The sequence below is a fragment of the Aricia agestis genome, chromosome 8 (assembly GCF_905147365.1).
Source record: "Aricia agestis chromosome 8, ilAriAges1.1, whole genome shotgun sequence".
Classification (NCBI taxonomy): Eukaryota; Metazoa; Arthropoda; class Insecta; order Lepidoptera; family Lycaenidae; genus Aricia; species Aricia agestis.
This window is the reverse complement of record NC_056413.1, coordinates 630,652-644,411: the sequence shown is the minus strand read 5'-3', so window position 1 is coordinate 644,411 and position 13,760 is coordinate 630,652.

Sequence of the window (13,760 nt, the reverse complement as noted above, 5' to 3'; positions counted from 1 at the left end):
AATGAGATATCTAAATCTGAAATAAGTTTTTAAATCGGACCTGTAGTTCCTGAGATTAGCGCATTCAAGCAAACATACTCTTCAGGTTTATAATATTAAGTATAGATTTTTTTAAATTATCGCTTGACAAACTCGAGCCTCGATCTAAAAGACTATGAAAAGGCTCATAATCATGGGACGATGCATGGTATAATATTATGGTGGTGATGATGATGATGATGAATGTAATTTGCATAGTAGCATATGCTTTCCGTTCTTAAAACAACGCCGAAACTCCCAAACTTGTATCTATAAAGAATCAGGAGTTCTCTCAGCACCTTCCGAACCACGGTATACCAGGTATACCTCGGTGCAAAATCTTACTTGTTTGTAGCATATGCTTAGAATACTTCTCACGAAGATGAAGTCACCACATGTTTCCCCATAAATTTTGAGGAGTTCCCTCGATTACTTATGGATCCTTCATCAGATTAGAAATACCAGTGATCAGACTTAGCAAAGTCCGCAAATCTTTTAAAGGCCAGTGTATACGCCTGTACAATAGAATCCCAGAAAACGTTCAAAATCTCTCTATCAATAAATTTAAAAATGTAGTAAAAGAACGTTTGTGTACTAAAGCTTATTATAAAATCAATGATTTCATCGACGACAACACACCTTGGGAATAGGGTGGTTCTTACAGGCTACTAGTATATTTTTTTATAATTCCTATTGTAAATAGCTCTAAGTCATAATGTTTTTATATAACACAGTCAAATTAACTAGACGCATGGTGATGACGTCATTACGATGCTTGCATGTACATTCCAGTGGTGCGTCAGGTTAATATAATGTAAAGATATCCATCTCGGGATGTAATGTACATTAATGTGACCGTGTTGTACTGTTATATTATGTTTTAAATTGTAATTTTCCATCTTTTAGTAAAAGATGGTCCCGTGCGAGTTTCTTACGCCGGTTCTTCTCGCCGGGTTAGTTCCCGAACCGGTGGTAGGCACCGTAGTATCGACGTTCGGTAAAGTTTTTGTAAAAAAATTACTCCGAATAAAAATATTTTTGATTTTGATTTTGATTTTGATCACCACTTTTGTGAATATAATACCAAATTGGGATGATACCCTACATACCAAAAGAAAATTTTTGAAAATCGGTTAACAAACGGCGGAGTAATCGTTGAACATAAGAAAACTAACATAACACCTCCCCCATTTTGAAAGTCGGTTAAAATTGAAGCCTATGTGTTATTCTGATGTATAAGCTATATTATTGTAAAGTTTCATTAAAATCCGTTCAGTAGTTTTTGCGTGAAAGAGTAACAAACATCCATACATCCACACATCCATACATCTATACATCCATACATCCAAACAAACTTTCGCCTTTATAATATTAGTAAGATTAACTCAATAGCCAGCGCCAGCCAGATTTTCGCCGTTTATAACAGCTGAAAGTTTACCTCTATTATAAAACTAAGAACGACCAGCGACTATGGAGTTTCGGTCGCGGTTATATTGCTTGAGTTTCCAGTTCTGAAGGTCTACCTAAACTTCGATAAAGTATGAAGCTCAATTTTACAACGCAACATCTAAGGAGCTAATTGTCGTTTACCCAAATGTTAGGTTTAACAAATGGGGACATGGGAACAGAAACCCCCACTTGAGCGCGATAACCGGATTCCCCACTGTTTGTAACTCGCTCGAATGTTACCGAACTGTTCAGGAACTGTTTCTGAACTGTAGTGCAGTTGGCCGAAAACAATTAACGAGTTAAAAGTTCAAAGCCTGGTGTGTATCTGAAAAAAACAGATAATGATGGATTAGGGGTCTTAACTCTTCGGGTGGGTTAGAGTTTTGTTAACATCACCAGCTTTTACCCAATTTTTTTTCATGTTATTCTTTTTAAAGTATAATGACCACATTTAGGGACATGTAACGAAAAATTTAACATTAATTTGATGAAGATTTTGACACAGGCTTAATACATTTTAACCCGACTTTCAAAATGGAAGAGATTTCTCAATTGTATGTACTTATGTCATTTTCTGTCAAACGCTTCGTTTAAATTAATAATTACAAATAACAATAGCCTTACGAACATTTTACTTAGAAACTTAGGAACATTACGTATATCTGATAATTGATTCCTAATTTAGGTACAACTAATCTTCATGGTTTTTCGAAACATTAGCTCGATAAAGAAAATACATAATGTATATCGTGGTAAATAGCTCATCATCTATATACGCAGACTGTAACGTGTGTAATTTATTCGCATTAATTTGAATCTTGTCTTGATCAATTTCAATTCAACATACACCTTCCCGCACAGTAGTGGGTCAAGATAATAAGTAGCATACAATTCCAGGCTTTATGGCTTACATAATAGATATTATAGTAGCTTGAGATATCGGTTTTCCTGTAGAATAATCATGTCTACATACAGGTAGGTCCCGTGGGCTTAGCGGAGTGTTGACGGTATTAATATCGGTCGTGTTAGGCGAGATTACCTACTTGTATGTTCTAATTACTTTCTAGAACGTTGTATCTAGATGGATTGCCTTGTAAACGTTGTGCTAGGATATACAGCCATGATTACGAAGCTATGTGCACAAACTGTCGATTTAGTACGAATATCTCTACAAATTCGTAACTGCTTGTGTCCATTTTATGTCAACGTGGAGTGGTTACTTTACTTACAGTCAAAGTATGATTAACATAGAGTTAGAACTTAGACGAACTTTTAATTATATCTAGAATTAATATATTATTGCGCTAGAATCTACACAGGTGTCGTGTAAGGCATAGTCACATTTTGATCGTACTTAATCATAAACTTTCCCTTCACACGCATCGTTCTTCATCCATTCATATTTCATTCATTCAATACCACAATGTATGTCACAGAACTATACAGTTGTATGTATAGGTCTTAAAACTTTATAGCATATTTTTGTGTCAATATTAATTATTTGTTGGGGAAGTAAATGAACACGATATTTTGCAACAACAGAATACTAAAACTTGTCTTAGTATACGGAATATCTTCATAGACTTACTTTCTAAAATAGAATGTAAGTGAAGTTGTTTACTAAAAGGTGTTTATGCCCAATTAGAAGATTCAAGTTGTGCTAAAGCCGGGTACTTGGAGTTTCTAGATGCTCCCGAGATCGACCCTTGTTTGTTTAGATGTAATGAGAATTGTTCGCAGTGTATATTGTATAACTAGCCGTTGCCCGCGACTTCGTCTGCGTAAGCATAGTAGATCACGTCCCAAGTGTTATTTTTCAAAAATATTCAATGTACAGAATTGACTTTCCTACGATTTTATTATATGTAAAGATGACTTAGTTTGTTCCTAAAAAGGAGAAATAAGACGCAATACTAACGCCACGACTGCACCATATCGTTATAAGCAATAGTTTCATGATGGGGAGGGGGGGGGGGGGGGCAACCCACCCCAAATCAAATGACATTCGAAAACCGTATGCTTAGTTTAGTTTTAAACTTTGTTCTTGAAAAAGTATAAATATAACGCCGCAACACCGTTTTGTTTAAAGCAAAATTTTCTGGAGAAGGAAGGCGGACGATTGGGGGAGGGGGCGCATCCCCTCCCTCCGAAGAAATGACCGGTGCCAAAGCTCCCCGCATATTAATCAAACGGCACTCGAAATCTGTGTAGATAAGATAGATAAAAGCTCATAGCAAGGCAAGGAGTGAAGATGAACGACTGAAAAGGAATACGTAGGAAAATGAGCTTTCATAATGTACCGGACATTTTTTCTCTACAACGCACCGTTTTAGCGATATGAGCAAAAAACTAAAAATATTTAAACTTGAGCCCCTCCCCCCACCCTAGATGATTTCGTTATAATATAATATAGGTAGTCTATGTGTTGACCCGACCTCTAAGTAATATTCGTGCACAATTTGAAGTAAATCCATTTAGTACTTTCTGAGTTTATCCCGAACATACATACAGACAAACAGACAAAAATTGTAAAAACTATATTTTTGGCTTTCATGTCGATTGTAGATCACGGCCCAAGTATTATTTTTCAAAAATGTTCTATGTACAGAATTGACTTTCCTACGATTTTATTTTATCATGTATAGATGATGTAGATATCTGCAGAAACTTGTCTACTAAACTTTATTATACTATCTAGAGTCGAATTAAGAGACCTCTTTCTTGAAATTCGGTTATAAATAAAGCAATGCCTGTATTGAAATGATTTTTATTAAAGGTAACATAAAAGGTTTATGCTCTGCAACTTTTATACCGGAGTCCGGGACCGCATAGTTCACATAGAATAACGTATTTATTCCATCAGAATCACGGGAAAAAGCTACTAAAAGATATTATTACGATAAGAAATCACCTGAAAAACTGCAAACCTAACGCAGCGAATTTCGTTTACTTGCGAGATAGTAATGAAAACTAGAAGATTTATTCATGGAAAAACGGGAAAAACATATTTTATTTTCATGGAAATATCTGTGATAGTACAGCTCGCTAGTTTTTGTTATCCTGTATTCTTTGGGCCATAAAACCTGGGTCGGGGCCCCGATTGGGGCACGGGGCACTAAGGGTCAATTCATACGAAAGATTCTAGGAGCTGCGACATTCTAAATGTATTTATAGAAAATTCATCCTTATGTTTCGTCGTAAAACAGTTTTGATGGCTGTGACAAGACTGTACGTTTAGTGAAATCTGTGTCGGATATTTGTATATTACATAATTACTTAGTTTGCAAATAAAATCTTTGAATCTATTTAGAAGCATAGGAATTGGGATTATTATGTACTTGGCTTGACACGCTACCACGTGTCTAGATTATAATAAGATTACTATATAACTTTATACTACTGCTTATGTTTCTACATACGCTTAGGCGGAAATATTACATTTGTATGTACTTGAAAAATATCCCTTTTACACGGCTTACGATTGTAGGAGGGTCGCTCAGTTCATTTTGATGATTACGTTTTTTTGCTGCGAATGGGACCTACAGCCTACGCTGCCTAACTAAGGATGGGGCCAGGGGCACACTAAATTCGCGGGGGCACACAGGGGCACACGGAACTCACGGGGGCATACGGGAGCACACTGGGACATGCGGGGGCATACAAGGGCACAAGACATGCGGGGCACACAGGGGCACCTTTCACTGGTGGGTGTTTCATATTTGTTGAGAGTCGACAAGCGTGGGTACGCGACGATTTCAAAATATGTCGATCGTCTGAATAGGAAAACAATTGCGTAGGAAACCGTAGGTGGAAGTTTTTATGTTTGGTTTGGAGTAAATACCTATATTTGTCTTGAATGAAAGGTCTATTTAAGGAGACATTGTGCGCCTAAAAACGGACGCAGTTGTTTAAACGAAAAAAAATCTACGGTAAACTTTTCAGTCTCATTCTAAAAAGTAGAAACTAGGAGTTTTCAAACTCCTTTACCTAGGGCCAACTTTTGAAAATTGAACGAATTTTTGAAAGAACGAAAAATTGAAAGAAAATTAAGTACTTATATAATTTACAATTTTTGTCCTTCTAGTCTACTTTAAGTTACAATCTCAATTTAAATCCTTTAAATTCCAAATGTTAAAAACCCAAAATAAACTGAAAATGGGCCATCCACCATTTCCCTCGACATGCCATCACACACATAGTCTATTTGTCAACACACAAGTTTGTCGCCAAGTTTGTTTCTATTTATCGACAATTCCCTATTCCCTTGACCCGGTTATAGGAGTGTGTCTTAATTCATGTTTTCATCAAAATGATCTTTATTTCTTTGGAATAAGGTCCTGGCAGGGGCAAAATACTTCTGAACAGGCTGAAGTAGCTCTAATTGCATGAGGCCAACTAATCTAATAAACAAATTTTCTGGAATAAGAATAAATATTTTTGTTCGACTGAATATAAGTACAGTAAATTATTTAGGTACCAGGGAAATCTATAATATAAAAATGAGTCGCTGAATGTGTTGCTAAGCGCAAAACTCGAGAACGGCTGAACGGATTGGGCTAATTTTAGTCTTAAAATATTCATAGAAGTCCAGGGAAGGTTTTTAAGTGACACGAAGTTCACCGGGACAGCTAGTAGATTTATAAAGCAGACAGTGGGCCTACGTTACATAGTCGGATAATCTTAAGTCAATGTAAGTCGTGTTCTGTCGGCTAGATTTGATGAAACCAAATTACGTAGGGTTGCCATTTGTCTTTAAATTTATCTTATGCTAAGTACTCACATACGGTTTTGCTCGATCGAGCAATAACGTCGAGCAAAATCCGCGGCTGGGGATTTCGTCCACACATTCAGCATTGCTCGATAGTTTTATTCTAAATCGATATATTTAATTCCATCGAGCCGGCTCAATGCGAGCCTTCGAGCTGTGAGTTTTGCGGTCCACACAGTAATTATTACTCGATTTGGAGTAAAACTATCGCGCAAAACCGCATGTGAGTACTTAGCATTAAAGTAATCTACTTTCATTTCATTAAGTCAGGAAAAACACCATTTTTTATACAGTCATTGAAAATCATTGCTAAATGAGGAGCTACGATGTCAATTATTGATCTAATAATTTTTGTGGACATGCCCCAGAGATCAGCAGTATTTTTAATACTCAACAATTTAAAGGTATCAATAATATCTCTGGGGTTAATTTCTCTAAACTTAAAATTGACATCACATTCCTTTACATTGTCTCTGAGTAGCTTTTCGGCAGCTTCAGGCGAAGAATTTAAATTTTTTGTGATTGAGACTGGAATTAAGAGCGTAAGAGCGTAACAATTTTAAAATCACATACCCTAGGGGCCGTCGGAAACGCCGACTAAATTGTAGGGCGCATCGTTATGACGCGGATCATCAGCGCGTCAAATTCGATAACGGCCAAGATGGCATTTCCGCGCAAACGCCTCCGAGTTAGCGCTAGACCGGATTATGTACCCTACACGATAAAGAGAGGGATTTGAGCAAAGGGCGACTGGATTTCACCTGTTTTATTATTTAGTTCCATAAAAGTTAACTAGTTAGTTCACGTAGAAATTCCGCTATAATAACTACCCTATAATATACTTAAAGCATTTTCATACCAGTCATTGAAATCGTTTCCGCCGTTTAAGAGTGAAACTTAAGTCACAGGATAGGAGAAACAATCAACACAATTTTGCATATTTTATAACAAGATAATCCCTACTGTACTTTTTTAAACGTAGCTAAATTCCAAAACCTTTAATCGGTTAAACCGTGCAATCGTTTTTGTACGAAAAAGTGACAAGTATACACCCCTACAAAAATTCATAACATTCATATTTTTAAAGCAAGTAATTAGTAAAATCTACTAATTAGTATGTATATAAGGACATACAAACGAGTGGAAGGCTTAGGTCATAGGTGTTTCGCAGATAAATCTCTTCCACGTTTCGAGCTGACTTTATTGGGTTATAAGGGGTCGTTTGGTGGCAAATGACCCCTAATCCACCTAATAGATTGCTCACAAGCCGTACAGCTCCATATTCATTAAATAAAATACCAGATTATCTCCTCCCGTATCGACCTTTCATGACAGTTTATTTTTAGCCGGACAATTTTAATGTGCTCGCGAAAATATTAAGAAAAAAATTTGTTCGAAATTTAAAATGATGTGACATAATAATATACTGCTCGCTCGCAGTTATTCTAATATTTTTTTTTTCATTTTAATAAATCATTATAAATTCGAAAGTAGCTGTCTTTCTGACGATTCCTTCTCACGCTTACTAAAGCAAGGAATAGTTACTCATTTACCGCTGAACAGATTCCGACAAGGTATGGAAATGGAATGGTATTGAAAACGGACATAGGTTTTCCAAAAAAACTAACAAAAAATTTACAGTTCCGAGTGATTCACGGATTTTGCCGCAGCAAAGTTGTACACTACATTTAATAATACGGTTATAATTCAAACTTATCGTTATAAGAATAATATAATCGTTATTATACACCCTGAAAAAACTAATTAACACACAAGAAAAAGTACAGAATCCATATTGCTGCCCATAAATATTACTATTTATGGGCAATGCCTCTTATTTTAACAGGCAAATATTCTGTTCTAGTATTTAAAATTTCCTTAGCCAAGTTCTAGCCAATTAAAATATCAATTCTTTTAATATTCCAATAGACGGCTCGTTCCGTTCCAAGGCAAATGCGTTCTTAATGCATTTTCATTCATTTTCCCCACTGCCTTCTATTTGCATAATTATTATTTTATATTTTATACTTACATTCCTTAAATTTGTTTGAAAATACCAAAATAGTGAAGTATTTTATTAAAAAAATATTTTTCGGCAACAAAAATATTTAACTACTTATATTTTTATTAGTTTTGATCTCAATCTAAACAAGAAGTTAAAACTCTACCAAATTAATAAACCAATTATTATCATTATTATCAACTGCAGAATAATAAATGAAAAAAAAACCTCAAATATAACCTATATATTATTACCTTTAACTTAATAAAGATTTTTATTTAATCTTCTATTTTTCTAGCAAACTCTCTCTGAGTACGGCCATAACACATAAGACACAGTTTAGTAATAAAAGTAATTTTCCTACTCCTAGCTATAGTACCTACTTGTGAACATAAAAGGCCCCCCGAGACGATCAAACGGTTTGATTCAAACCTTACGTGTTTGATGCAACCGTTTGATGTCGGTTTGATCGGTTTGTCAAACGACTGTTCGTTCGTGCGCAGTTTCATTCAATACGCGTTGTGGAGTACACGTCTTATGATGCAGAAGATGCTCTAGATTCTAGAACGAAGATCGCGATTTTCTTATCTTATGTTTATAACGTTAATGTCCTCCGTCAGAAGAGAAAAAAAAGAAAAAGAATGGTCCAAAGAATGGTATGGACTATGGACTAACATTTATATCGTTTTACCCAATGATGAAAAACTCAAAGCAGATATGTTACTACCGCGCGCGTTGTGAAGATTCAAATACGGCCCAATTGGGCCGTCTGTTGTTTAGTCTGCATCGAGCGCAGTCACGAACGTGTTGCGTCTTGTCTTACCTAAATAAATTGAAAATGACGTCGTGCGTGTATCGAAAATGTACCAATTATGACTCGAAAGATATACACATGGAATCTCTTACCACATGTCTTGATTGCAATAAATACCTCGATTATTTACATTTTCAATTATTGTTTTGAACAATCTAGAAAAAAAACGAATTTTCGTCATAGCTCAGGCGAAGAAAGATACAGCGATACGATTTGACGTTTAAAATTAGAACTGTCTCTTTTATGTAAATGGTTTTTCGTATCTTTTGTTTCACTTATCTGTCAAATTTGTCAATGTTTGCAATTTTGAATTTGAAAATTGTTCGGAAGAGATTTAAGCCGGAAAATAGTATGGACGTAACATATCTGTATAAGTAGAATATCATTGGTTTTACCCACGAACATCTACAAAAAGTGCTAGAAACTACAGCTTCTTTCTTTTTTTTGCTTCTTCATAATCCAGCACTAAAATAAGCCGGGTTTGTTCAAACCTTCAAACGCGTCGGAACACGATCAAACGGCGCGTCAAACACAACAAAAATATGAAATTTCATCAAACATGCTTCAAACACGTAAATGTTTGACAAACCGTTCAACCGTGCTTTGTAAACGATCAAAATGGTTTGAGTCAAACCGTTTGACCGTCTCGGGGGCCCTTAACAGGTATTTTATAATAATAATAATATCTATGGACGCTTCACACCACGTTAGTCTGGCCCCGTGGTAAGTACCTGATGGACTTGTGTTACAGGTACCAGACAACGGAAATAAATTTTAATACTTTTATATACTATACATATATTTAAGATTTTTATTATATGATACTCATATTTAATACACATCCATGACCCAAGAACTTTGAAAACTTTTTGTTCCGTCAGCGGGATTCGAACCCGCAACCCCCGGCTTGAGCTACCAACGCGCTCACCACTGAGCCACAGAGGTCGTCAAATCAAATCAAAATGTATATATTCCAATCTTCGTTTTCTTTTCGTTGTGACACAATCAATAGTCTGGGCGACAGCCCGTACAGCCAATAAAATATATTTGTGACCTAGAAAATACAAGACAAATACTTAAAGGAAATAGGATGAATCAATAAAAGACTACATCTGGTCTGAAATTCTAGATAGAACAGATTGTTCTACCAATGAGCTCGTAACTCAGTGTCGAAAAACAGTCTGTATGCTTGTGGCATCTTTGTTATATTCTATGTTCGTCTATCATATTTTTCTACATTCTAGTCTATACATCATTGAAGACTAGAATGGATTAAATTATGTATACAACAGTATAGTCTAGAATGTACAAGTGTGGAACTATTTGAAAATTTACCTTTTTTCCACAAATGGAGGCTTTAGGGCCAAGAAAATTATTTTTAATAAAATAAATGTAAATTTTGTATATATAGCCAAATATATAAGCCAGATTATGAAGTAGGTAAAGTACATAATTTGTTCAAAGAATTAAGGGAAAAATGGGCCCACTTCTACCACTCATGTCTTCAAATCTGTTGTTATTTTATTTGGGTAGATAACTTGTAAAATTATCTTAAAGAATTCACGAGAAAAACACTGAAAAGGTACCAATTTACCTAACCATATACACGGTATAATATGGACGTAGGGTTATCTAACCTTTAGCCCTAAAATCCAAATTCTGAAATAAAGCTTCTAAATGATATACTTAATAATAATACTAGCTATTTGACTATGGTATTCCATGAAAATCTCATTTTAAAAATGATTCCTAGGTAGATCGATTTATCGTCCCCAAAACCCTCTATATCTCTATATATATATATATATATATATATATATATATATATATATATATATATATATATATATATATATATATATATATATATATATATATATATATATATATATATATATATATATATATATATATATATATATATATAGAGATTTATAGATCTAGATTCCAATTATATATATATATATATATATATATATATATATATATATATATATATATATATATATATATATATATATATATATAATTGGAATCTAGGAATCGGCTCCAACGATTTTCATGAAATTTAGTATATAGAGGGTTTTGGGGACGATAAATCGATCTACCAGACAACGGAAATATATTTAATACTTTTATATTATACATAGGGCAATTCCATATGTGACTGACTCTACATTTGATACGACTTGCGTTTTATTTTGTCATAATTATATTATGGTTACTAACATGTTGTTAGTATCAGTTTTAAGATGGCTTTGTAGCAGATAAAACAAGTTAACTTATGTAGAAAAAATGGTATACACTTTTGTTTTCAAATTGCATATATTTAGTCAAACATAAACGTGACCGATACTACATGCAAAAGGAAGTCGTTTCTGAGAGTGTTTGTAAACACCAATAATCTTCCTCTACAGAGAGGTGATAGAGTTATTTAGCACACAGGTGCTAAATAACTCTATTTTGTATTTTTATCGAAAGTGTATGAAACAAACTATTATAAAATTACCTAAAACCTGTAAGTTATTTTAAAAAATATTTATTAGCAAAAGAAATTGTGACTGACACTACAGCCCAAAACGTGACCGACACTACACTCACTTTGTGCAGCTAAAAGTCGGTAGTTTTACAATAAACTTTAAAATTTATGTATCTCAGCACATACAGTACAAACTCTAAAAGTATATAAAAGCTAATCAGTAATTAGTTAATTCATTAAAATCCTTTTTTTGAACTTAAACGTCACAAAAACGAAATCACTAATAATTTGCCAAAAAATAACTCAACACGAATCTTCTAAAAAACTATTAACATAATAACCCAAGAGCCAGCGATAGGCAGACTTTCGTCATTTTTTTAAGCTAAAATTTTTCCTTTATATGAGCCCTATAGAGGCAAGAACGACCAGACACTATGGAGTTTCGGTCGCTATTACTTTAGAAGGTTTCCAGTTCTGCAGGTCTACCTTACGTTCAATAAAGTTTAAAGATCAATAATTTTATCTTATTTTCTTGCGATATCTGTAAGAATCTCATGTTCTACTGCCAAATTTTTCTGACAATTGCTTCCCATTTCCAGACATCGCTAAATTTTGGATTATATTTGACTTTGAGGTGGTCTGGCAGGTTCTTAAAATAATAATTTAGCTTTCTGCTTCTCTCTCTCTGCTTTCTATAGCTATTTTCGCCATCTATCACCAAAACTAACAACCAAAACGCTACTTTTGGGCGTGATCAACTCTATAATGTGACCGACACTACAAAAATATTTTTAGAGTTTAGGTGCTATAAAAAAAGATGACAAATTTTTAATGCCGGTATCATTTGAGTAACGGCGTCACGTAGGAAAGTTTCTAATTTTATTGATGTAAAAGTAATTTTACTGTAGTTAAAGACAAAAGTAATGTTTTTTATGTGACCGACACTACAACTCGACACTGTGATCTTACAAGCCTATTATATCTTTTTAAAATGAATTTTCCCGAATCTCAAAAGCTATATCGGTATTTAACTGTGTGAACAATCCGTGTGTAACAAAATATGACAAGAATTTAAAATAGATAACGTGAAAACTAAGTCAGAACTTCATCACACAAAACCACACTCAGCCGAGCTCACGACATCATCTCATAAATGACAGCTTTGCTAGAAAATTAATGCTTAGAAATTGTTGCTCCTATAAAATCTTAATAGTGCCATAATGTTGTGACTATAATTAAGTATTTTTAATACCAAAATCAGGTATTTATTTTTTTAGTTTATTGCAGACTTTTACATGGAACTGTCCCATATATTATTTAAGATTTTTATTATATTATGATACACATATTTAATACACATCCATGACCCAGGAACTTTGAAAACATTTTGTTCCGTCGGCGGGATTCGAACCCGCGACCCCCGGCTTGAGCTACCAACAGCCGACCAACTGAGCCACAGAGGTCGTCATAATATATTATAAGTTTATCAAAATAATAATATTAAGTATGTTTAATTCTTTAATACATCTTAAATAGGTTGGTGTAGCATAAACACCCACTCAATATAAGGAAAGATCGTTCAAAAGCATTAATACACGAGATTTTATAACTATAATAAATTGTTTACAAAAACACATAACTGGAATAGGGTACTTATAAGAAAATTAATTTCCTTAATTGCAAGAATAAGATCGTTTTTAAACCATCCGACACGACTTTGTTTTTCAGTGACAGGTATTTGATACAATCGTAATACCAGTGCTGATTTGCAATAAAAATATATATTAATCTATACTAATATTATAATAAATGCAAAAGTGTCTGTCTGTCTGTTATCACTTCACGCTTAAACCGCTGAACCCTAAATTTCGATAAAATGATGGTATGGAGATGCTTTGAGTCTCGGGAAAAGACGTATAGGATACTTTTTATCCCGGAAAAATGTACGGTTCTCGCGCGATTAACGAATTTGTGCGCAACAGACACTGCTCTTATAATAATCCACACCCACACTATAAACGCGAAATTGCGTCTGGATTTAATTCTTTATGTCTGTCGCAGTAATAATGAACTGCTACCGCGTGATATACGAGCTTCTACTTGCTAGTTTCTACGCAACGAAGGTACGCTGTAGTAATATAACGGGCAGTTATGGTGAAATTTATGACGAACACGTCTTCTTAATACCGAAAAAATGGCTTGGATTAAAAATTTTGGAGCTAGATGATGA